The sequence below is a fragment of the Ursus maritimus genome, unplaced genomic scaffold (genome assembly GCF_017311325.1).
Source record: "Ursus maritimus isolate PB19 unplaced genomic scaffold, ASM1731132v1 scaffold_26, whole genome shotgun sequence".
Taxonomy (NCBI): Eukaryota; Metazoa; Chordata; class Mammalia; order Carnivora; family Ursidae; genus Ursus; species Ursus maritimus.
In genome coordinates, this window is record NW_024425119.1 from 29182497 (window position 1) to 29207567 (window position 25071).

The 25071-nt window shown below is 43.2% G+C and overlaps 1 long non-coding RNA gene across 1 annotated transcript in view; it reads right to left on the reverse strand.

Moving 5' to 3' along the window:
• Positions 1-9034, reverse strand: part of LOC121105412 — a 28136-nt gene extending 19102 nt beyond the window's left edge. Inside the window, exons 1-2 of the long non-coding RNA XR_005837899.1 lie at positions 8862-9034; positions 425-4880 (exon numbers count right to left, since the gene is read on the reverse strand). This is a non-coding gene — a long non-coding RNA (uncharacterized LOC121105412). The remainder of the gene's footprint in view (positions 1-424; positions 4881-8861) is intronic.
• Positions 9035-25071: the final 16037 nt, after the last annotated feature.

The following is a 25071-nucleotide window of genomic DNA, read 5'->3' on the forward strand; positions in this document are numbered from 1 at the left end:
CACACACACACACAATGGAATACTCAGCCATCAAAAGGAATGAAATTTTGCTATTTGCAATGATGTGGATGGAGCCTGCAGACCTTTAAAATTCCATGCTCTAAGTCCCAATGGTTTCAAGAACTCTTGAAATTCAGCACCTCTTGTTTTCCAAACCAATGGCTTTGGGGGAAATTCTCTCTTTGTACATTCCCCTGTCCACACCCCTTTCTCTCTCTCTCTCTCTCTCTCTCTCTCTCTCTCTCTCTCACACACACACACACACACACACACACTTCTCCACAACCATGGCTCCCTCCCCTAAACCACATCTCTGTACTTCCTACCTTCTTTGATGTGGCCTCTTCTCTCCCATTAGTCGTGGAGTTTGTTCTGTCCACCTTCAGGTCAATTTCTGGGGTATTTAGAATGATTTGATAGTTACCTTGTTGTGTTTGTGGGATGAGACAAGCCTAGGGTCCTTCTCCTCAGCTGCCATGTTCTTCTCTCCAGCTGTAAGGGTCCTTTAAGGTTGAAAGGTTTTTTTTTCCTTTCAGCACTTTGACTATATCATGCCACTTTTTCTGTCTTGGCAAAGTCTCTGCTGAAACATTAGCTGTAGGCTTATGCAGTCTCCCTCATACATAATTGTGTGCTTTTCTCTTGAGCTTTAAAGATTCTGTCTGCATCTTTGATTTTTGCCATTTTAATTATCGTGCATCTTGGTATGGTCCTTCCTGGATTCATCTTCTTTGGGGCTCTCTGTGCTTCCTGGACCTAAATGTCTGTTTCTTTCCCCTGGTTAGGGAAGTTTTCAGCTATTATTTCTTCACATAGGTTTTCTGCCCCTTACTCTCTCCTCCACCTGGGATTCATATAATGTGATTATTAGTCCACTGGAGGTTGTCACAAAGGTCCCTTAGCCTATCCTCATTTTTAAAAATTATCTGGGTTTTTCTCCTGCTCTGCGGCATGGCTGCTTTCCACTAGCTGTCCTCCAGATCACTGAACTAGTCTGCATCCTCTAACGTGCTGCTGGCTCCCTCTAGTGTATCTTTCATCTCAGTTATTCTTCAGCTCTGACTGGTTCTTTTAAAGTTGTCTATCTCTTTGTCGACGTTCTCACTGAGTTCCTCCAGTCTTCTCTCAAGTCCAGTGAGCATCTTCATTGACACTACTTTGAACTCTTTCTGAACTAGGTTGCTTGTCTCCATTTTTATTTAGCTCTTTTCTGAGGTTCCATCTTGTTCTTTCCTTTGTAACCTATCTTCTGTCTCCTTTTGTCTGACTCTCTGTTTGTTTCTGCATCTGAGGTAGGTCAGAGACCTCTCCTGGTCTTGACAGCAGTGGGCCTGTGTAGAAGGTGTCCTTTTGTCCCACTAACACAATCCTCCCTGGTCACAAGAACCAGGTGCTCCAGGGCATCCCCTGTGTTGGGCCGCCTGTGCCCTTCTATTATGCCAGTCACGACTGCTAGAGGCATACTGGTGAGCAGGGCTGTCTGTCCTTCAGCCCATTTGTCAGCAATGACCGACCACGACTACAGTAGGTGCAGTGGTGGGCAGGGCTTGTTCCCACAGTGGCTGGCTGAGAGGCCCGGCTGTGGCTACTACAGGCATGCTGGTGGGTGGGACTAGCTACCCCATACCCAGGGCAGGAATTGCTCTGGAGGGGCATTAAGGCCCCACTGGGCATGACACAGTAGTGGTCACACTGGAAAGGATGCCAGTCCTGATGGAAGCTGTGTGCCAGCTCTGGTGGAGCAGGAGTCCCTTTGGGAGCGTGCCTGCTGGGGTAGATGGGTAGTTTGGGTGGGGCAGGTCTGCAGGGGAACACTGGAGCGCTAGCAAGATAGATGGACAGTGTCTGAACTTGGACCCACAAAAATGTTTAGGCTGAAGGAGGGCAAGAAAACTGGGGCCCACGAGCACTTGCATTTCCAGAGAAAGCTCCTACAGTTCTCTGTCCCTCCAGCACACATCCTAAAATTAGTCAATAAATCTTCTTCACATATAGGCACTTTTCAAACTGCTGGGTCTCAGACCAAGTGGCATAGTACATTGGCTCTTGAAGAGCAGGGACTCTGTTTTGTATTGCCTCCTGCTTTCCCAGTTAAGCCCTGCTCATTTCCAAAGCCAGGTGTTATGGAAACTTGTCTTCCTGGTGCTGGTCCCCAGGGCTGGGGATGCCCAGGGCTTGAGCCCCTTGTTCCCTTGTTCCTGGGTTCTTGTAACATAACCCCTTCTTGTGGATAGCCACACTGGGGGCTTTGTTTCCTACCATGTCCCTGCCCTTCCTACTCTTCTTTTAAAAATATATGTATGTTTATTTATTTTAGAGAGAGAGCTCATGCGTGGGTGAGGAAGAGAATCCTTAAGCAGACTCCCTGCTGAGTGCAGAGCCCCACTCAGTGCCCAATCCCAGGACCCCGAGATCATGACCTGAGCCAAAGCCAATAATCGGACACTGAACCAACTTAGCAAACCCAGGCACCCCGCTACTCTTTTTGATGTAGCCTTCTCTACGATTTCAGCTGTGGGAGATCTGTTTGCAAGTCTTCAGATTGTTTTCAGAGTGATTTGCAATGCATGTTGTTTTCCCTCAGAATCCTTCTCTGTCATATGCCCTCCAGTCCCTCTAACTACTAATATTAATAGACATTGTTTAGTTAATTCAGAAATTTGCAGCCCTGACTACACATTAGAATCACCTGAGAAATAAACAGTGATGACCTGGCCTCACCCTCAGAAATTCTATTTGCCTGGGTTGGGCTCTGGGCATTAATATTTTTAAAAATTCCCCAGGTGATCCTGATGGAAGCCTCGTCTGAGAAACACTGAATATTCATTCAGTGTTTGGTCCTTTAAGTGCTCTATATATACACTATCTCACATAAGCCTCAAACAGCACACAGATTTTCAGGTAAGAAACATGTTTAGTGGTGCCTGGGTAGCTCGGCTGAGTGTCAGACTCGGTTTTGGCTCAGGTCATGATCTCATGGGTGGTGGGATTGAGCCCTGAGACAGGCTCTCTGCACAGCAGGGAGTCTGCTTGTCCCTCTCCCTCTACTCTTACTCCTTGCTTGTGCTCTCTCTCTCTCAAATAAATAAAATCTTAAAAAAAAAAAAACCAAAAAACTAAAACCTAATTTATTGAATTCTGTCTTCTCCATGCCAATGCCTATGCAACTGTCCAAAACAAACAACCACATGGATTGGTCTCACTTTTAATTTATTGTTAGATCACTATTTCACATCTCCTTTCCCTTCAAGACTCCAACACCTCTCCCTCATCCTGGGTCCCCACTGATGACCTTCCTTCCTACTTTACTGAGAAAGTTAATCACAGGGGACTTCCATAATCTCCCACAACCACATCAGATTCTTTCTCACCAATTTCACTGCTACCATTTTGGCCTAAACCACCATCATCTCTTGCCTACATGACTGCAGTAGCTTTCTAATTAGTCTCAAGACTTTCATTCCACCCCCGCCATTGTCAAATATTCATCTAGGGGAGTCAGTTAAAGCACAAGTCAGATCATGTTGCTTTTCCACTCTAATCCCTCCAGGAACTCCCCATTTCATTCAGAATAAAAGCCTAGGGCCTTGAGTGGCCTCCCACTACCACTATCCTGTACCATACATTTTCTTGCTTTTCCTTAAAGAAGCCAAGTACACTGCAACCTCGTAACACATACACTGGCTGTACCCTCTTCCTGCAATGTACCTTCCCCAGATACCTGCATGAGTAACACCCTTGCCAATTTAAAGTCTTTGTTCAAATCTCACCACCTCAGTCTCTCTTGAGCATGTTATTTTAGATTACAACTGCCTTCACTACCAAGGTAACGCCCATTCCTCCTTAATCTGATCTATTTTTCCCATAACACTTAGCATCTTGTAGCAAAATTATTAGCTATTTCTACATTTATTTTTCATGTCTGTCTCTACCCACTAGAAAAAAAGTTCCAAATAAGTTCCATTTATCTGTTTTGATTTCTGATGTCCCAAATCTACAATACAGTGCCTGGCACATTTTAAGAACTCAATAAGTACTTATTCAGTGCACAAGCTAGGTTATATAAAAGGGGAATAAAATGAACAGAACATTTCTTCCGAAGTATCAAATTGTTATGGATATAGACTTTTGGAAAAGAGGCTGAGAGGAAAGGAAATCAACATTTTATACGGCTAAACTGTTTTAATAACAAAACCAGATTTCTGATTAAGTGTTTAAAATATAGTCAAGGACTTCAAAATATGATGATGGAAATCTTAATTTTTTCATAATGGATTTTTGTTTCAAAATCAGTCTTGACCCACTATCCCCACCATAACCACAGCACCTGGACTGCGGAAATTAGAGGCAGCTGGTCACGGTTCCAAAAGGAGCCAGCGGCACTGAAAGACACATGTCCTGAGGAAGTGGGGCTGGCAGAGTGGACCTGGTCCAGGGTTTGGATAATGAGTGCCTACTCTGCAGTCACTTCATAGAGGAAGTGATTCATGGATTGTTTTGGTCCTGCATTTAAGGAAAAACAAAGCCAGGTTGCTTTGTCTTAGTAAAGGAAACTCTCTGCTTTTATACAGTAAGATTGGACCTTATAGTCCATTATGGTATTTTCACAAGAAATAATATTTTAAATCACTTAACTATATTGTTATCATATACTGTGAAAAAATGAAGACTGTTGTTCCTACAGAGAATCACGTCCAGTGGTGGAAGAAACATACGTCATCCTAAAGATCATCTTGAAGTTTTTCAATATCTTCTCCGTGGTATGTGCTTGTGTATCTGTGAACGTATGCTTGAAGAGTGGAGAGCAGGCAGGCAGGTATGGGACATAAGGAGAATGAATCAAAGGACCCAGGCTCAGTTATACATATAGGAGAAGGAACCTGGAATATAGAAAAATTATTTGCAGGGCACCTGGGTGGCTCAGTCGGTTAAGTGTCTGCCTTCAGCTCAGGTCATGATCTCAGGGTCCTGGGATTGAGCCCTGTGTCATCAGGCTCCCAGCTCAGCGTGGAGTCTGCTTCTCCCTCTCCCCACCTCCACCTGGTGCTAGCTCGTACTCTCTCTCATAAATAAAATCTTTAAGAAAAAAGAAAAAAGAAAAATTATTTGCTAAAGCAGTCATGATGCTTTATTAAATATACCTTTTTTGTTGAGTTTTAACTTTTGAACCATCTTAATGTTTTACATACACACACATAATAAAACTAAAATTGTGAAACAAAACCTAGAATGGAGTACAACTGCAAGCGAGTGAACCTATCTGTGTACCAAATAATAGCAAATCAATAACACAGCCAAACCGAAGATAAAAATTAGAAGAACTAGCTAATGCACACTTCTAAATACAGAATATTGACTCTTAAACTATTGATTCTTTTTTTTTTTTAAGATTTTATTTATTTATTTGACAGAGACAGCCAGCGAGAGAGGGAACACAAGCAGGGGGAGTGGGAGAGGAAGAAGCAGGCTCCCAGCGGAGGAGCCTGACGCGGGGCTTGATCCCAGAACGCCGGGATCATGCCCTGAGCCGAAGGCAGACGCTTAATGACTGCGCCACCCAGGCGCCCCTAAAACTATTGATTCTTAAACTAAAGACAAATAGACTTACAAACAAATATTGAATTCTAGGTCTTTTTTCCCAATGGTATGGCTTCACATTTCTAACATTACTTTTGCTGAGTTTTAGAACTGAGCAAATAAGTAGTATGTTGAGGATAGTGGAAGCTAAATTTCTCACTGTCAGAAAAGTCAGTATGGAAAGGGTGAACATGAAAATAAATCCTGTTTTTTGGACTAGAATTGCAGGAATCAGTATGAATACATGGTTTTATAAAGTTAGCTAGCGAGGTGGGTATAGTTATATAGATATTGAGAATATAGATGTGTATAGATATAGATTGTGTGTGTTCATGTATTTCCTAGCTGTCTGCTGTGAGGGCCTAGAAGCAATAACACCCCAGTAATAATGAGCATATCTATGTTGGTTTCTAAATACCATTTTCCACTAAAAGATACCAGCGCTCCTTAGGAAACTAGCTGATTCCAGGGCTGGGGCAGAGAACATTCAAAATAAGGCTGGAATATTATATTGTGCCAGAGAGTGGAAAAGTGTTCAAAGAATGATGGGGACATGTCAGAAGATCCGGGAGTCAGCGAAAGAGACTCCCACTGGCAAAATCTGGGACAGTCAAACATGAAAATAAAAATGGCGGTAGTTATATGTTAACTTTTTTTTTTTTTTTAAAGTAGTGGAGCCCAACATGGGGCTTGAACTCACTGATCCTAAGATAAAGACCTGAGCGGAGATCAGGAGTTGGACGCTCAACCGAGTAAGCCACCCAGGTGCCCCAGTGATATGTCAATTTTACCTCAGTAAGCCTGGGGGCCACGGGAAATTATGGTAATGGATTAAAGTCCATTCAATAAAATAGGAACACATAAATTCAAACTGATATTAATGAATGAATGAAGAGAAAGGGAAATTTCTTCCCTACAATAAAATGCAAACGAATTTAGACAGAATAATGAAGTTTAAAAAATAGCATTGGGGCACCTGGGTGGCTCAGTCGGTTGAACATCAGACTCTTGATCTCAGCTCAGGTCTTGATCTCAGGGTCGTGAGTTCAAGCCCAGCATTAGGCTCCATGTGGGACGTGGAGTCTACTTAAAAAAAAAAAAAAAGTATTTGACACAAAGCATAATAATAATTCAGGTAAGAATTATCCATGGACACTCTAATGGGTAAAAAATTATTGAGGACAAGTATATCTATACAGTCTCAAAGTTGTACCCACAAAATTCTTACTAATTACAAAAAAAAAAAAAATACCTTTACAATGGGAAAACCTGGAGACAACACCCTAACCAAATTAATATCACCAGTGAAGACAAACTGGTATCATGGGCCTATTGATCTGAAGCACTAAGAAGGGCACAATATCATTTCTATGGTAGTCCTACTAAGAATGCAGAACGTAATCTAATCATTAGGAAACATCAGACACACGAATTGAGGAATATTCTACAGAATGCCTGGTCTATATGTAAATGTTAAGGTCATAATATACAAAGACAGATTGAGGAACTTTTCCAGAATCAATGACTAAAGAGTTAGGACAACCAAATGCAAGGTGTATGTTATCCTGGATTGGACCTAGGCCAGAATATCTTTTTCCTACCATCAAGGGTATTACTGAGACAATTGGTGAGAAATTAACGTTTGTAGATTAGATCATCATATTGTATGTGCTAATTTTCCCATTTCAGTCATTGCAATGTGGTTATGTAAGAGAATAGCCTTGCTCTTCAAAATACACACTCAAGTATTTGAGAGGAAAGAGGCATCATGTATGCAACATAATGAGAAATGGCTCAGCGACGAGAAAGTCAAAGAGAGAGGGATTAAGCCAATGAAATAAAATGCTTCTAGAGAATCTGGATGAAGGATAAACTAGAGTTCCTGTAATTCGTTTCTAACTTTTCTGTAAGTCTACATGTATTTCAAAAAGATTTTTTTAACATTTTTATGGAGTTTAACCTAGTGCTTTATTTTCCAGAATTGTTTGTCAACCTACATATTGCAACCTTCTTTTTCTTTATCTCTCTTCATACAAATAAAAATAGTCTCATAGAGATATATAAAGATAAAACAACTTTAAGTTGTCCCAGGAAAAACAATAGTCTCAAGAAATAGTTTATCTTGAATCATTCATTCATTCAACACTTAAATATTAATTGAGTGCTTTCTACATGCTAGTTGGTTTTTGTATCAATATTAAAGTCTAGGATTACTCTGAATATACTGACAGGTTTCTTTTTAAATTTCTCCGAGCACACAGAGAACTATCCCCATATTTTGTCATTCCTCTAATCAGAAGATATGTTCCTTGTAAACAAAATGCCCTGAATTTTTAAAAATACATAAGCTGTAATGTCACAAAATGTGTATATGTCAACATTCGTAAGGAAAAGTTTTGACCCCACACGTGTCAGCTGTGGTTCAACCTAATGTAATATTTATAAAGTGAAATAAAAACAGGAGAAGCATCCTATTTTAAGCACAGTGGAAATATGTACCAACCAATATCTGGAATGTTATAAAATTATACATTTTTTCTCTCTCTCTCTCTCTTTTTTTTCTTCCAAGTAGGCTCCATGCTAGGCCCAACACAGGGCTTGAACTCATGACCTGAGATCAAGACCTGAGCAAGTTTAAGAGTCAGATTCCTAACCAACTGAGCCACCCTGGGGCCCCAAATTACACAATATTTCAAATAAAAAGAACTGGGATTGATACTAAAAGTATTGCTTTGCTATATATTAATGATTGGTTTACTTAAGGGACCCAAAAAATGCTAATAGATTTTTAGGAGGACAAACTGTGTGAGAGGGAAAGAGANAACAAGCTGAGTAAATCTGTGACCTTTCTACCTTCCTGTGTGCATTTGGGCCTCTCATGGAGACACCAAGAGGTTGCATAAATGACATCCGTGAACACATTTCATTTACTCTTAAAATGCCAAATTCCAGAGGCTCTGAGCTTCTATTGTCTTCAAACGACATTAGAAAAAGTGCAATAGGACAAGTCGTACATTTCAGGATTCAGAAACCAAAGCAAGAAAACCATCAAACCAATATGGAATTAGAGCACAAAGTCCAGACTTCAAGCAACCAAGGTAAAGAAAGATCAATGTAAGTTTAAAGCCATGGGATACTGGCTAATTTCATCTTAACTTTTCTTCACCGTATCTTTCATTTTTTGCTCAAGTCTAAAAATAGAGTCAGAAATTAAGAAGAAACATGCCATTATTAAGGATCTGCTGCCGTCCACCTAAGAATATACAACGACTAGTAGCAGTCACCTGTCAGTTTGCCGGCTGTGAGGGCAGCCAGGCAGATCCAAGCTTCCTCTCGCTTCAGGGTCTTATCCGGCAGTGACTTTGGCCCACACAGGAGAGAGAGTCCCCAGCTCCCACAGTTTGCAATAGTGTTTGTCACCTAAGCCCCAGTTACAGGGAACACGTTGCTCAGATCTTAGTATGCAACAGACTGCTTGGCCAACATAACAACCGAAATGCAACAAATAAAAATTCTTCAGCTTCTGCCAGTAATCATGCTCTTTACGAGCTCGGAAGAAGGCCAGAGGGGCTGGGCTGGGATCAGGGCCAGAAGGGACATGCAGTCTCCAGGGAAAGTAATATTTTTGTGCCTTTTAAAACTAATACTACTTAAATACTTGCTTAACATTTATTTAGAAAAAGGAGGAAGGGCAGAGAAGTAAGACTTCTGGGGGCAGCTGGCAACCTCTTCTATTGTATTCTGGGCTCTCTAGCTCTGGCAAGAGGGTTGCATATACTTAACTATTCACAAAATGAAAGACAGGAATCAGCTGGACCCAGTTTCACTAAAAGCAGTGTAAGGGCCATTTACTCACGAGCGCCGCCTAGGGGTTTCAAACAGTGACAAGTGACTTTAACCACGTCTGTACTCTGAGAGTTCTGGTAAAGGCAATTTTCTCCAAAACACTGTTTTCCACCACGGCTAGTGCTCACCGATACCTTAGCCTCCCTTGTACAATGGCGACATGGAGGGCTCACCTGCTTGCCCGGTCCTTAATCCAGCGCTCCTGGGAAGGACAGTCCCTAACACAGCCGCCCTGTGATCCTCCCAGTTAGCTGTCTTTGCCCCCTCCACTCTGTTCTCTTATTTCTCCTCAACATCAGAGGAAATTCTTCAAGTGTGTCTCCCCACCAGGCATAATGAAATCCAAGGGAGAGACTGTCACAGCTCAGTCTGGTTCCCCAAATTATAGGTATCTCTTTAAAAAATAAGGATCCACCATTTGTAGCCTGGGGTCTTGACTATTTTCATTCAGTATCATACCCTAAGCACTTCTCTACCTTCAAAAGCAGTTTTTCATAGTAATAGTCAACATTTGAGGGCTCACTATGTGCTAGGCTCTATTCTAGGAACTTCATATGAATTATTTCATTTATACTCCACCACAACTTCTTTAGCAAATCTACTTCGTATTTTTCACTAGTTTAGATAATGCTTCAAGGAGCATCTTTAATTTTTGTTAAAGTTTATTGATTTATTTTAGTAATCTCTACACCCAAAGTGGGGCGGGAACTCACAATCCCAAGATCAAGCATTGAATGCTCTTCCAACTCAGGGACCCCAAGGAACATCTTTAACTTGTTATTGAGAGCCCACCTGTGACTGAGGTTCGACTTCATAGAAAACTTCTCAGGCAGGTGGTTCTTCTGGGAGGAGAGTGGGGGAAGAAGTAACACCTGAGAACGGCAGGGAATGCCTGTTGAAAACAGGCACGCCCATCCCACGGACACCCAGCCCGCGCATGCGCCTGCTGGGACTTTGAAGTGCCTGGGGCTACAGGCCTGTAGTCGGGCGAGGTTCTATAATTTTCTCCCAGATGATTCTGATTCATCCCCTTCCTCTACCTGCTCAATGCTATTTTTACCAACGAACCACAGTGATAGTCAAAATTGAGGTAAGAAGGTTAGTTTTCGGTGTTGCATTCAGACTCAATGCCACAAGCCCTGTCCCGATGCGACCTACGTTCCGACCTGCGCGCTGTGCCCTCCCGCTCTTCTCCCAGATGCCCCATGGCTTCACCAACGGTGTCTTGGGTAAGTCGCAACCTGTCGTGGGGTGACTAGGATGAAAACAGAGATAGCTCTCCAGATGAAAGAGATTCATAAAGGATCTTTTAAGGGATCCATAAAAAGCCTTTCTAAAAAGGCAAAATGTTTATAGAAGAGAAAGGTTTTTTTTGTTTTGTTTTAAGGAGGAAAGGGAGAGGCAGATGCCCAGGTTATATTCCTATTCTTTGCTTCCTCACACCCAAGAACATCGTGTCTCGGCCTGGTCTTCCATCCCTGTTCTCCTCCCTCAGCAAGGACATTTGGCAGAGTGTGGAGAGCTTTTCGGTTTGTCACCACTGGGAGAGGGATGGTGCTACTGGCATCTGATGCTTAGAGGCTGGGACTAATCCTGCAGTGCACGAGACAGCACCCCACAACAAACAGTTCTCCAATCCAGAATGTCAGCAGTGCCGAAGCGGAGAGGCTCTGCTCAACAGCCTTTACTTCCCTAAAACGCTCTCCTCTTTTCTTCTGTCCCCCTGTCCAATGCTCTATCACTTTGGGTCTAAATGGAAAGATAGGATCTAACCAGAATGCTTTGGTGGCCTTGAGGAGTTTCGTTATGTTCTCAGTCCATAGGTGGTATTCAGTAATAAGGTTCTTGGAGCAATCTCCTTACCTCATCTCTGAACACTGGGAACTCCCGGAGACACATGAATAGCCTAACTCCTAGTGGGCTGGGAACGTGACCTGTGACCTGCAGAATTTAAAAGTCACTGTCCTTAAGTGGCCTTGAACTATGATTGCTGAACTTGTCTTTCAGAGCTATCTCTAGTTCTCTAGCTTAACATCTTCTTAGGATGTTTCTCATCTTTGCATTCCTTTGGGCCCTGCTTCAGTCTCCCATACCCACTCCCCACCCCCACATGTCATTATAGTTTGTGTTTCTATTGAACTTGTAAATTCAACAGAGAAATAGAATTGGTGTTAGTTATTTGGTAACTTCAGAAATTAATATGCTGAGAAAATGTATGCCTTGAAAGAAGAAGTCCTCTGTGCTTAAATGATTACATGATTAACATTCTGATTGAATACATTTTATCGCTATTCATTGCATCTCATTACACTTCCTGTGAACTGTTGGGTAAGATTGAGCCCATAAAAAGGACTTTAAGCATTTTAAAGGACTTTAACAATGACAAAAGGGCGCGACGGTTTTGACTTTAAAACTCATCTTCGGGGCGCCTGGGAGGCACAGAGGTTAGGCGTCTGCCTTCGGCTCAGGGCGTGATCCCAGCGTTATGGGATCGAGCACCACATCAGGCTCCTCCGCTAGGAGCCTGCTTCCTCCTCTCCCACTCCCCCTGCTTGTGTTCCCTCTCTCGCTGGCTGTCTCTATCTCTGTCGAATAAATAAATAAAATCTTAAAAAAAAAAAAACTCATCTTCAACACAGCTACCCTGGAGTTTAAATATACTTCAGCTGGGGGTGCCTGGTTGGCTCAGTTCCTAGAGATGCAACTCAGTCTCACGGTTGTGAGTTCAAGCCCCATGTTGGGTGTGGAGCCTACTTCAAAACAAATAAATAAAATATAAATACACCTCATCTGTGCACGATGAGCTGGGAAGGACCCGGCATATGTGATCCCATTCAAAGACCGGAACACAGTGGTAAGTGCCCGTATGTACCGTGTTTGGGGAATGACGCTAAGCATCGCATTTCATCCTCAGGATCCTATAAGGTAGGATGAGAAAAGTCAGGCTGAGAAACTTGAAGAGACCTGCTCAGGAACTTGGACCTAAGGAGGGCCGGAGGTGGATTTTAAGCCCAGATTTCTCTGGCTTCAGTGGTCACACTTGATAGTAATTGCCATTATTATTGAGCACGTTTAATGAAAAACACACTTTGTTAAGCCCTTTATATGCATTATTTTGTTTTGAATCACACAGCTATTTTTTCATGCATTTTAAAAGATTTTATTTGTTTGGGCGCCTAGGTGGCTCAGTCACTTAAGCGTCTGCCTTTGAATTGGGTCATAATATCCCAGCATCAGCAGGGAGCCTGCTTCTCCCTCTTCCCCTGCCCGTGCTCTTCTAGCTATCTCTTGCTCTCAAGTAAAAAAAATTTTTTTTTGAGATTTTATTTATTTGACAGACACAGCCAGAGGGCAAATGGCAGAGGGAGGAGAAGCAGGCTCCCCACTGAGCAAGGAGCCCAACACCAGCTCAATCCCAGGACCCTGAGATCGTGACCTGAGCCAAAGGAGAACACTTAACCACCTGAGCCACCCGGGGTGCCCCTGTTTTCTCATGTATTTTGTAGATGAGCAAATAGGTTCAGAGAGAGTACATCACTCATTCCAGGTTAGAACTGGTAAACAGAACTTAGATTCAAACATGTTGTTTCTGCCTAAAAAACCCATGCTCTAAAGAATACAGTATACTGTCCCCCCAAACACCATTTCCACCTCACCAGGTAGCCCTAAATGCATTATCTCATCAATGCTACCATTATCCTCTTGGCAAAAAGTGCTGGTCCCTTTCTGCAGGTGGGAAAATTGAAGCTCAGAGGTATAGGTAACCTATCTAAGGCCACACATCTTTCCCCAAACACGGATTACGTTAGTCAAGGAACATTTACTGGTACTCATTCCACCAGTAGCTTTCAAGTTTTCTCAGTGTGGGTGCCTTTGAGGCACCAGTGTAATTTAAAAAGCAAACCAAATCATAAATTGTGTTCTACATATATGCATACGTTTAAAGGTATTAAAAAGAATGAGATAATGCTACATACATTGATTTGGAAAGATGCCTACAAGATAGAAGTGAAAACGAAAACATTTCTTTAACTTAATTATATAACAGTATGATTCTACTCCCATATGTGTGGGAAATTTCTGAAAGCACACACCAGAAACCTTTATGGTAGTTCCCTCTAGAGCAAGGGATTGGATGAGGTGCCAGCAGAGTTCAGGTGACTTTTACCTTCCCTTTTATACACTTTATTATTTTCAAAATTATTACCACCCTTTCTTTGAGGTGAAAAAAAAATCTAGCTTGGGTGTGATTAAAGTAATCTAAAAGTTATCAGCATGCTAGTGTTTTGGTTTTTTTTTTTTTAAGATTTTATTTATTTGACAGAGACACAGCGAGAGAGGAAACACAAGCAGGGGGAGAGGGAGAAGCAAAGCAGACTCCCCGCTGAGCAGGGAGCCCAATGCAGGGCTAGATCCCAGGATGCTGGGATCATGACCTGAGCTGAAAACAAACGCTTAACGACTAAGCCACCCAGGCGCCCCAGCATGCCAGTGTTTTATAATGGGATCTGGAGAGTGAGATGTGCAATCCCCAACACACAGTTGGCAAGGTGGGTGGGGGGAGGGCAGGAAAGGGGCTTTTGGAGAACGGATAGATTAGGTTCCAGGCCACGGTCAGCTCTGAGTGGCTGATCCCGGGACTTGATTATCTACGTGAATTTAATTCATGTCTGGGGGCAAAACTCAGGAATGCTACTTCCTGGGGCTTTGAGTTGGCTTCAGGGCTTGGGTTCACGATTGACCAAGCAGTGAAGCTGGGTGTTCGGGACATAAAATAGTTGTGAAAGCCTGATAAGAAAGCTTTCAAATTTTAATTCTGCAGAAAGACACATTTTAAAATGTATGATGTTTGTTGTTGTTGTTTGGTTTTAAATCCAGGATATAGGACCGCCTAGATTGAGAACTGAATTCTAATCCTGTCTTTGCTAGTGACTGGAGCCGATTCATCCGCGAGTTTTTTTAAATCCTCACAAGTCTTCTGCAACATTGACCATAATAAGAAATTTGAACTGATTTATCATTTGTCAAGAGAAAAACTTACTTATCACAATCTTTATGAGAGAATACTTTGCAGCTGTTTGAAAGAATATTTTGGGATTTTTATGTACCGATATGGGGATGAGATCTGTAATATAGCAGTAAGTGAAGAAAAATCGTAAGGAGATTTTCCACTATAAGTGAGAAAATAGCTATGGATGCAGTGTGATCTAATTTATGTTTGTGTCTGAACAGTAAAATGTTATGAAGAATAGAAAGAATCTATTCACTCTCCCATCTAGAGAGTAAGATCAGAGGTGAGGAGGGGCACCTGGGTGGCTCAGTTAGTTAAGCGTCTGCCTTCAGGTCAGGTCATGGTCCCAGGGTCCTGGGATCGAGTCCCGAGTTGGGCTCCCTGCTCATCGGGGAGCCTGCTTCTCCATCTCCCTCTGCCTGCCTCTCCCCCTTGCTTGTGCTCTGTCAAATAAATTCAAAACAAATCTTTAAAAAAAGAGGTGAGGAGTTCTTCATATTTTATATTATTTATTCAATGATATTATTATAGACTGAATTGTGTCCCTACCTGCCCCAAACTCGTATGCTAAAGCCCTAACCCCCCCAATATGACTGTATTTGGAGATAGGGCCTGTAAAAGAAGTAACAAGGTTAAATGGTCATGTGGGTGGGTCCTAATCCTATAGGACTGGCATCCTTATGAGAAGGGAAGGGACACCAGACAGCTCTCTCTTTCTCCTTGGCACAGAGGAAAGGCTGTGCATGAACACAGTACGGTAGCCATCTCTAAACTGGGAATAGAGATCTACCAGAACCCAGTCTTGCTGGCGCCTTGATCTTGGACTTCTACCCTCCCGAACTGTGAGAACATAAATGTCTGCTGCTTACGCCACCCAATCTGTGGTATCCTGTTTTAGCAGCTTGAGCAGACTAATACAGATATGTAGAGATTTTTAGACTCTTATCCTTGGATATTCTTTGTTGAGAGAGGCGCCTGCCCCCTTCCCTTTTTTGCAGATGCTTTAAAAAGCCCATTTCAGGACATAAGCTGCACCCCAGGATAGAAACTTTTTCCCAATAGCGTGCCCATCAAGGTTAGGCTGCTGTTGTAATGAGGATAATTAACACCAACTACTGCAACAGACCTCTAAATATGAGGGTCTGTAAACCACGAGATTTATTTCTTGCTTACATTACATTACATGTCATTTGGCAGAGGACTTGATTCTATGTAGACAGTCAGGGACCCAGGCTGACTAAGGGTTGACCGTTGTGGTAAATCACTCTTTCAACATTTGTCTTCAGACACTGCCAAGTCAGGAAAAGGGAGCTGGAAGGTTGAACCAGGCTTTGCACTGACCCCGCTCAGAAGAAACACATGCTACCTCTGCTCACAGCGATTTGGAGAAGTAGTCACAGGCCCCAAGCGTACCACAAAGGAGGCTGGGAAATACAAGAACTATTGAATATTAAATGAACACCAAATGTTCCTGTCATATTCCTTGTTGTGGATTGAACTGCATTCCACCAAAAAGATATGTTCAAGTCCTAATTTGAGTACCTCAGAATAAGATCTTATTTGGAAATAGGGTTTTTAATGGAGGTAATCAAATTAAAATTCCTTTGAGTTAAAATCCTTACGTCATCTCTTTTTTTTTTCTTTTTAAAGATTTTATTTTTAAGTAATCTCTACATCTCTACATCTCTACATCCAATGTAGGGGTCGAACCCACAACCCCCAAGATCAAGAGTCTCACATTCCACCAACTGAGCCAACCAGACACCTCTTAATATGAGGTCATTAGAGTGAGTCCTAATCCAGCAATGACTGGTGTCTTCATAAAAGGAGGACATTTGGACACAGAGACAGACATGCACAGAAGGAGGATGTTGTGAACATACATGGGAAGCAGGTTGCCATGTGAAGGTGGAGGCAGAGATTGGAGTTGCCGTAAACACTTGGGGTCACCAAAAGCTAGAAAAGAGCATGGAACAGATTCTCCCTCAAGGCGTTTAAAAGAAACCAATCCTGTTGACAACTGGATTTTGAATTTCTAGCTTCTAGAATTGTGACACAATAAATTTATATTTTTCTTTCTTTTTTTAAGTAACTCTACACCCAACATGGGGCTCAAACGTATGACTCTGAGATCAAGAGTCACGTGATCTACAACTGAGCCAGCCAGGGGCCCCAAATTTCTCTTTTCCTAAACCAATGAGTTGGTGGTACTTTGCTAAGGCAGCCCTAGGAAATGGATACACTGCTCTATCAAGTTTATGCAGAAAGAGATTTAATGCATGGAATTAGATGTTTATGAATCAGCTAGAATGACTTGAAAGTGAGCTCTAGGCTAGACATCCAGGAATTACTCCGAAAAACTGGGGCACCAAGAGTTACTGATACATTTACCACAATTAGGAGCTGGCTCTCAGGATCTCCTCACCTTAGCCACAATCTGAGAATCAGAAAACATCATCAGAACCATTAACTCTAGAACCATGTCATGCCTCCCATATCTGCACGAGCAAAATGGGTGCCTTGTGTAACTTGTCCATCTTCTCATAATATAGATCAGAATTTAAGCCTTGAGTGAATGCACCTGTTTTATGGAACTAAAATTACATATAGAACGCTGAGTTGTAAAGACATTGAGGAATGTAGTTTTTAGCTTCGGAAGCAAAGAAAGGCCTACAAGAAGGAGGTTAAAATACATTTTGAACAAGCCATTCTTTTTTATTTTTCCTTTTATGTTTTTTGGTCACTATTTTATGGTTTCTTGACATCCTTCTGGCTCCTCTTAGATGTTCCTATTGCCCATTCTGCCCTTGGCTGTTTTGTTTTCTTTATATTATCTGGACAAGTTCATCTATGCCAAATTTCTCCAGTTCCACCAACCCACCTCCATTATTCCCACCCTAGTATGCATTACCATCATCTCTGACTTGGATTACCGTAACACTCCCTATCTGGTTTCCCATTCTCACTTACCTCATCCCAGTCCAGTGGGATGTGGCTGACCTTTATAAAATTCATAACATAATGTGTCTCTTTGCTCAGTCTTCTGCTTTTCTCCCTTACCTTCAGGCTCCATCTCTAGCTCCTCACTCTCATGAGGTCATTTCTGACTGACGAACCATCAGTCTGGCCACTCAGCACTCTGGTAGAGACCCTCATGCCCTATATTTAGCCCCATGGAACTATTTAAAGCACTGAGAATGCATCATGTGCTTTCCTTCCTCTTCATTTTTGCACGAGTTGCTCCTTCTGCTTCTTTGGAAGTCCTTTCTCTTCCTCTTTGGTCAACTCCTATTCATCCTTCCATCCAGGAAGCCCGGGTGAGGTCTCTTTCCTATGTGCTGACTCAGATGAATTCTGGCCTCTTAAGGAGAGGGAAAGAGAAAAGGGGAGTTTTGAGGAATGCCAATGGATATGTTTTGCTCACTTTTGTATCTTTAGTACCTAAAATAATATTTAATAGCTGTTTTTTTTTTGTTTTAATTTTTATTTTGTTTGCTTCTGTGTTTGCTACTGGTGTGAATAGTGGTACACATTTGAAACTGCTGTCTGGGTTTTGTATCTTTCCATTAACTTACTAGTACTGCTAATTCTGTTTAAAAACTCACTTTGTTTAGGTGGTAGGTCACATCCTTAGTAGTTATATTTATTACTGCTATGTCATAGGTCAGGGGTTGGGAGTAAGTAAAACTTTTTAAGAGGTCGATTAATTCAGAACTTCATCATTCTGTACTAGTTCTAAAATAACTTGTTAGGCTCTGACTAGCCCTGATGAAGTATTTTTAATATGCAAAACATCTATTCAATCATTCATTCATCCATTTCATCAAAATTCAGTAACTGAAGAAGAATTAGAATCAAATCCATCAGAAAGAAACATTAAGTCTAACTGTTGGATAAACCTTTATACATATTATACATAGTGTACTTAGTACTTTATGATATACTGTCTTATTCGCTGATTTTACTAATCATGTCACTGATGTTTTATCATCCAGCTCAATTGTGTGGCATATTTAGAAAATTGGATCTTATAAACTCAAATTGACTCATGCTACCCACTACTGGTCAGATGGACTGGTTGGGCAATTAGAAAGGAAAGATGTTCAAAGTCTATAGTACGCCTGGCTACTAATGGAAGAAATTCAGAGTAGAGGTCCCTTTTGTTTACCACAGTGTACTAGCGAGCCTCTGGGTTTGCAAAGGTAGCTAACCAAGGGCCGAAAAGCTAGATTTCTCTTCACCAAAAAAGTGTGAACTAAGATGTAGGAAGGACACAAAGGAAGCCCTAAAAACAGACGATAGAGGAGATTTACAGAGCTTCTAAGAATGCCAAACCACATTGTAGGATCCTGGATTGCAGTTGTAAAGAGAAGAGGCCAATGAGAAATTCCCATAGACAAAGTAAGAAAGATAGTTTAAGAGCAGGGATGTCTAATGTGTAATTTTCAGCTGTTGGCATTGCCGTGATGGAAAGTCACTCTATATCTCAAACGGTTAGTGAAATATACGTTTTGAGGGTGGGAGGATTAAAAAAAATGGCCAAGTTCCACTGGTGTATGGATGGAGAAAGAGAAGACAATCTGCTAAGGAGAGGAGTCGGCTCTATGACTCTTAATTATGTTGTCACACTGCCCTCTACTGGGCTGTCACAGCCTGGCTGTTGAACCACCTGACCGGCCCCACCATCTGTGGACAATTTCCTGCACCTGCTGATAAAGTATGTGTTAAGCTCTAGGCCTAGGGAGTAGTGCAAATTGATTAAAGCTGTCGTCTTTATCTTTGCAAAATACAGGCAGTTTCCAAACTATAACAAAGAGGCTTCTCCATCAGAGTTGTGTATTTTATGTTAACATTAGATCTGCGTGTTCCCCTGGGATTTGAAGGCATGGATAGTGGCAGCTTGGCTATGATTGAGGACCAAAATGTGGGCATAAAATGATACTGGACAATTATGTTATTAAAAAAGTCTGGATGATCTGCAAGAGCGGTTAAAATAATTTCTAGTTACTTAATTCAAAATAAACTTTCCCTCATTAGGGATATTAAGTTAGAACAAAGCTAGCCTACTCCCTAGCAAAATAATTTGGCAGCTATTCTGATGAGTCCTATGCCAGGCCAGCCTCATATGTTTTGGCTGGGTTTAACTGCAAATCCTAATTGCAATTCGACCAATTCAGACCTGCTTAAATCCTTGCTATTCCAGGCTTTCCAAGTAAAACAAAAGGAACGCCCCTCCCTTCACTAGCGTGCTACAATGTAACAAGCATCATACTTGGTAGTGGAGATAACTAGCTACATAAGACACTTCTGCCCTCCTTGAGCTCACTGATGGCTGGCGGAAAGAGCACGCTATTGACACGTCCACAGTACCCCCTCCCTTTACCAAATACAGTGCTTGGCTAAGACCCATTATGTCTAATAGGTACGTGATAAATATGTGTTGAATAAGTGAGGGAATGAATGAAGGAACTACGCAGTATGCGTAAAGGTTAGGAGTCTCCCAAATAGCCTGTTTTGCTACATACTAGCTCTGTAAATGTATCACTTTATAAATAAAGCCCTGAAGCCTGGATTGCCACCTCTGTACACCAATCCCACAAAGCAACTGCAAAATGCTTAGCACACTGCTTCCCCCCAGCAAGCAGTCAATAAATGTTTAATAATATAATGTGAAAAGGGCAAGGAGGAAAAGGAGTGATTAAATATGGGGATTCGAATTCCTAGATTATGTCTATATACGTACATTTAGAAGTATGGGGCAATGTTGGATTTGGGGAATTTTTTTATGGTGAATAAGGGATCTATTTTCCAAAACCAATTTATTCCATGTGGTAGGAAACATGATCTCTGGAGACAGTGACTCACATCCTTAAAATTCCATAACCAGTGAGAGAAAATCCTTGGGTTAACTCAAGTTAAAAAATTCTGAGAGGGGTGGTGGGTGGGAACCTGGGTGGCTCAGTCGGTTAACCGTCTGCCTTTGGCTTAGGTCACGATCCCGGGGTCCTGGAATCGAGCCCCGTATTGGGCTCCCTGCTCAGCGGGGAGTCTGCTTCTTCCTTTCCCTCTGCCCCTCCCCCTGCTCATGCTGTCTCCCTCACTCTGCTCTCGCTACCTGAAATGGTAGGCAGAATAATAGCCCCTAGAACCCGTGAATTTTACATGGCAAAAGGAACTTTGTGGATATGACTAAAGGTATGGAGTTTGTGCTGGGATATTGTCCCGGGTGAGTCAGGAGAGCCAATCTAATCATGGGTTCTTAAAAGCAGAGAAACTTTCTTGGCTGTAGCCAGAGATGTGATGGCAGAAGAAGGGTCAAAGACATGTGACATTGCTAGTTTCGAAGATGCTGGAAGGGGAACAAGAGCTGGGACATGAGCATTCTCAATCGGCAAAAGGCAAGGAGGTGGACTTTTCTGTAGAAGCTCCAGAAGGGAGTGCAGCCCTGATGACATCTTCATTTTAGCCGGGTAAGACTCATGTTGGACCTCTGACCTCAGAGTTGTCAGATAACAGACTTTTGTCGTTTGAAGCCACTATGTTTGTGGCAATTTGTTAAACAGCAATAGGGAACTCATACACTAGGGAAACGGTAGAAACCTAGTGTCCGCTCAACGTCATCTGCCCTGAGGCGACGTGCGCAGTGTGCTCCTTCTAGCTTCCACCAGTGCCTGCTCCTCGGTCCCCAGGGATACCCTGATGGGACAATGAAGTAGATAATGCAGAGAGAAGAGGCAGCGGGAATTCTGATGCTACCTGAGCCCCCAGTAGCAGTTATTTTAGAGGCCATAGTCATGCTAGCCCTTTGGTTATACAAGCTAATTTATTCTATTTGAGCTAGTTGGTTTGAGTTAAATGTCTGTGACTTGCAACCAAGCAATCCCGCCTAAATCATAAACCTATGGTAAGGGAGGGATGGCCAAAGGAGAAGAATTGTTTGCTTGTTTTTGTTCTTTTTTTGTTTTTTATTTTTTTAAATTCTTTTTTTTTTTAATTTTTAATTTATTCCTTCGACAGAGAGAGAGAGACAGCCAGCGAGAGAGGGAACACAAGCAGGGGGACTGGGAGAGGAAGAAGCAGGCTTCCAGCGGAAGAGCCTGACGTGGGGCTTGATCCCAGAACACGAGGATCATGCCCTGAGCCGAAGGCAGACGCTTAAAGACTGAGCCACCCAGGCGCCCCTATTCTTGTTTTTTAAAAGCCTTTGGGACAGTAGCTGATAATGGCTTAATGTGATTTCATAGCAACCCACTGAGAAACACAGTATCCTACTTTAGATGAGGAAAGTCATATTTATTGGCTAAGTGGCTCTCCTACAAGCAAGAATATTCTGAATTTAAAATGTTAAAACCCATATTGGTTTGCTTTGTTTGTCTCTGGTGAAACACATTGCACATAGAGTATCCTGCCTTGCGTTTTATTGCTGTTGTTATTGTTATCAAAACAGAGCCACACTTCTTCAAGGCCTCACCGCTTCCTGTTTCTGCAGTCCCAAACACTTTTCTTTTCCTCTGCACCCAATAAACTCAATGCTCTAGAGTCTAGACAAGTACTGGACAAAGCTGCTTAAACCTAACTGGTGGTGGTGGTAATAGGAGGACTTTTAAGCACTGGTCACGTGGTCATTTCTCCTAGAAAAAAAATAGAATTAAAAAGCAGGCACTGTTATTCCTGAAGCACCTTATAAGGCTCTGGATGTTCCCTCCCAAGAGATATTTTATAATTTAAATGAAAATATATAATGCCACACAAAATCCCTGACGTTTGTCTTCCTGGAATACATATCTGTTTGTTCTTTTAATTTTGCTGATAGGCAAGGACTATGTCTATTGGTGCCACAAATAAGGTAAAAAGAGTTGTAGCTGCATCATTTTTGCCCCCGGGCACATTGCCCCTCTGAAGCAGTTACTGATTATGCCCACGGAGCTTCTCCATGAGGCTCGTTGTCTGCTTTTTCTTCTTGGAAGGAATACGGACTGCTCAGAGAAAAAGAGGAGATGAAAATCTCTATCATTAGAGGACTGAAAAGCAAAGGGGGTAAAATCTGACTATTATATTGTCTTTGGTAGAAAATAAGGGGATTTGGAATAAACGTCTTGTCTGCTCTTTGTTTTCTGGGTTCTGAAATTTTTGTCTGGCTTTGTTTCTGAAATTTTTGTTTTTTAAAACAAAGAGAAGGGAATGTTCATAAAACTTGGTAAGATGCCAAAACACTACTAGTGGGCCTTCAGGTCTTAGCTTACATGATATTTTATTTGTTTGTCCCAAAACATTCAGTAATTATCGTGGGTCCTGCTGAACAAATCGAGCATGTTCCTCAGCGCTTCGGTGCAGGGCTGTGCAGGTGAACGGTACCCAGTGCAGTTGTGTAGTGCACACCTTACTCTGTGGCAGGTGGTCCTCACCCTCCCGGAGAATAAGTCTGGTGATTTCTAGAAAGTCTTGCTGGAATTTTCACTCTTTTCCCTCAGAGTAGAAAAAGTGCTCCTATTATGTGTTCTATGATACCCAGTCATAACACTTTACCCATTTATAAAGGTGTCATCCTGTTACATTGTAAACTCAGATGGGGCTGTGATTGTACCTATCTTGTCACTTTCTAGGGGCTAAGAATGCATCAGTAAATTAAACAGTCAATAATCCCTGGCTTTCTAGGAGCTGATAATCTAGCAAGAGGAGAGAGTAAACAAGTTCAATATGTAGCCTACAAGGAGGACATAAATACCATGGAGAAAAATAAAGAAAGTGAAAGGGGCTTTCTCCTCACACACTTTATTTTTAAAAATGTTTTAAAAATATTTTTTATTTATTAGAGCGCACGAGCAGGATCTGGGGAGAGGGGCAGAGGGAGAGGAGGAAGCAGACTCCCCACTGAGCAGGAAACCCACTTGGGTCTCCGTCCCAGGATTTGGGGATCATGACCTCAGCCCAAGGCACACGCTTAACCGACTGAGCCACCCAGGCACGCCTCTCCTCACCTACATTAGATCTTTGCTCAAATGTCACCTTTTTTTTACTTCGAGATAAGAAACATTTGGAGGTTTAGAGTAGAGGAGAGGTACGATCTATCTAAAAAGGAAAACATTTAGGAATAGTACAGTAGCCACACTTAGCAAAATCAAGTAAGGCACTTATCAGATCTCCACTTTGCCAGGAATCAGGCCACAGCTAATAAAGTTTAATACAGAATATAGAGAACAAGGGCTCAGCCTTTCCCCTCCAAAACTCTTGACATAAGATTCTTTCTTAACACTTTTGTTGTTGTTGTTGTTGTTGAACACGTTTTTACAAAAATCTTGGAGAACCCGCGTCTTCTAACCGGGGCTGGTGTATCTTTGCAAAATAGCACCCCACGCCTTCTGCAGTATCACCCTACAGATCCTGTGCACCTGATTGGGGTGCCTGAGGCTATAAGCTATCCTTTCAAGCCTCTCCAACCCGCCCTTGTTAAGCAAGCGTCCTTATAAGGAAATGACATCTTGGATACTCCTCTCTACTTAACACACATTCATATCCGGCATTTTCACACCCGCTACGCCCGTGTACAGGCATACATGGATGTCTTCCCTCCTACTCTCCGGGGTCTCACTCCCTAGTCTTTACACAAGAGCCCACGAAGCACGCCGGCGTTCCTGGCTCTCCGCCCGCCCAGCGCCGCGCAGCCTTCTGGAAGCCGTAGGCCAGGGCGTTCCTCCGCCCCAGAACTACAACTCCCGGCAGACTTTGTTCCTCTCCACCTTCCTCTTAGCGCGTGGCCTGCCGGGAGGGGGCAGGTAGCGGGCGGGCGGGGTCCAATGGGTGCCGGCTCCCGAGGAGAGGGCGGAGGAGAGGAGGAAGGAGGCGGACTCTGGGCCCCGGCCCCATTCATTGCCGCGGCCGGCCGGGCAAGGGTCCCGTGTTTTCGGAGTCATGGAGGCGCTAATTCCTGTTATCAACAAGCTCCAGGATGTCTTCAACACGGTGGGCGCCGACATCATCCAGCTGCCTCAGATCGTCGTGGTGGGAACGCAGGTAAGAGACGAGGGCGGCGTCCACCCAGGCCAGAGTCCGGGGTGCGGGCTTGGTGGGGGGCTGCGGCAGCGCCCGCTCCCAGCTGGCCTTTGCGGCCTGTAGGGGGAGGGCGCTGCTGGGGGCGCCGGGGCTCCCCGGGCTCTGCGGCGCCTTCCCGCCTGGTGCTGCGTTGCTTCGGGCCTGGGAATCCGGGCCCGGTCGGGAGGCGAGGGGCGGAGCCGGCGCGGCGGGCCCCGCGGGTCCCGGGGGCGGGCGAGGGGAGGGACCGGCCGGCGGGCTCAACTGGAGTCCGCGGGGACCGGGCGCGGCTTGCCCGGCGGGCCGCTGCTTGCAAGGGCACCTGGGGGACGCGCGGGGCACGCGGGGCCACGCTGGGCTTGTGCTGGGCCAGCCAGCCCTTCCTCGGTTGGTTTTAGGGCGGCAAGGTTTTTTTTATTCCCCTCCTTGCCTTGCTCAGGGGCTGCGGAGTCAGTTTTGGAACCGCGGGGTCCGGGCTGAGAAGGCCGCGGCTGTGTGGCACCTGAATGTTTTCCTGCAGTGCAATCCCTTCAGGTTTCGGGAACGCCGAAGCAGTTAAAAACAAAAACAAAAACAACCCAAAAGCAAAAAAAAAAAAAAAAAAAAAA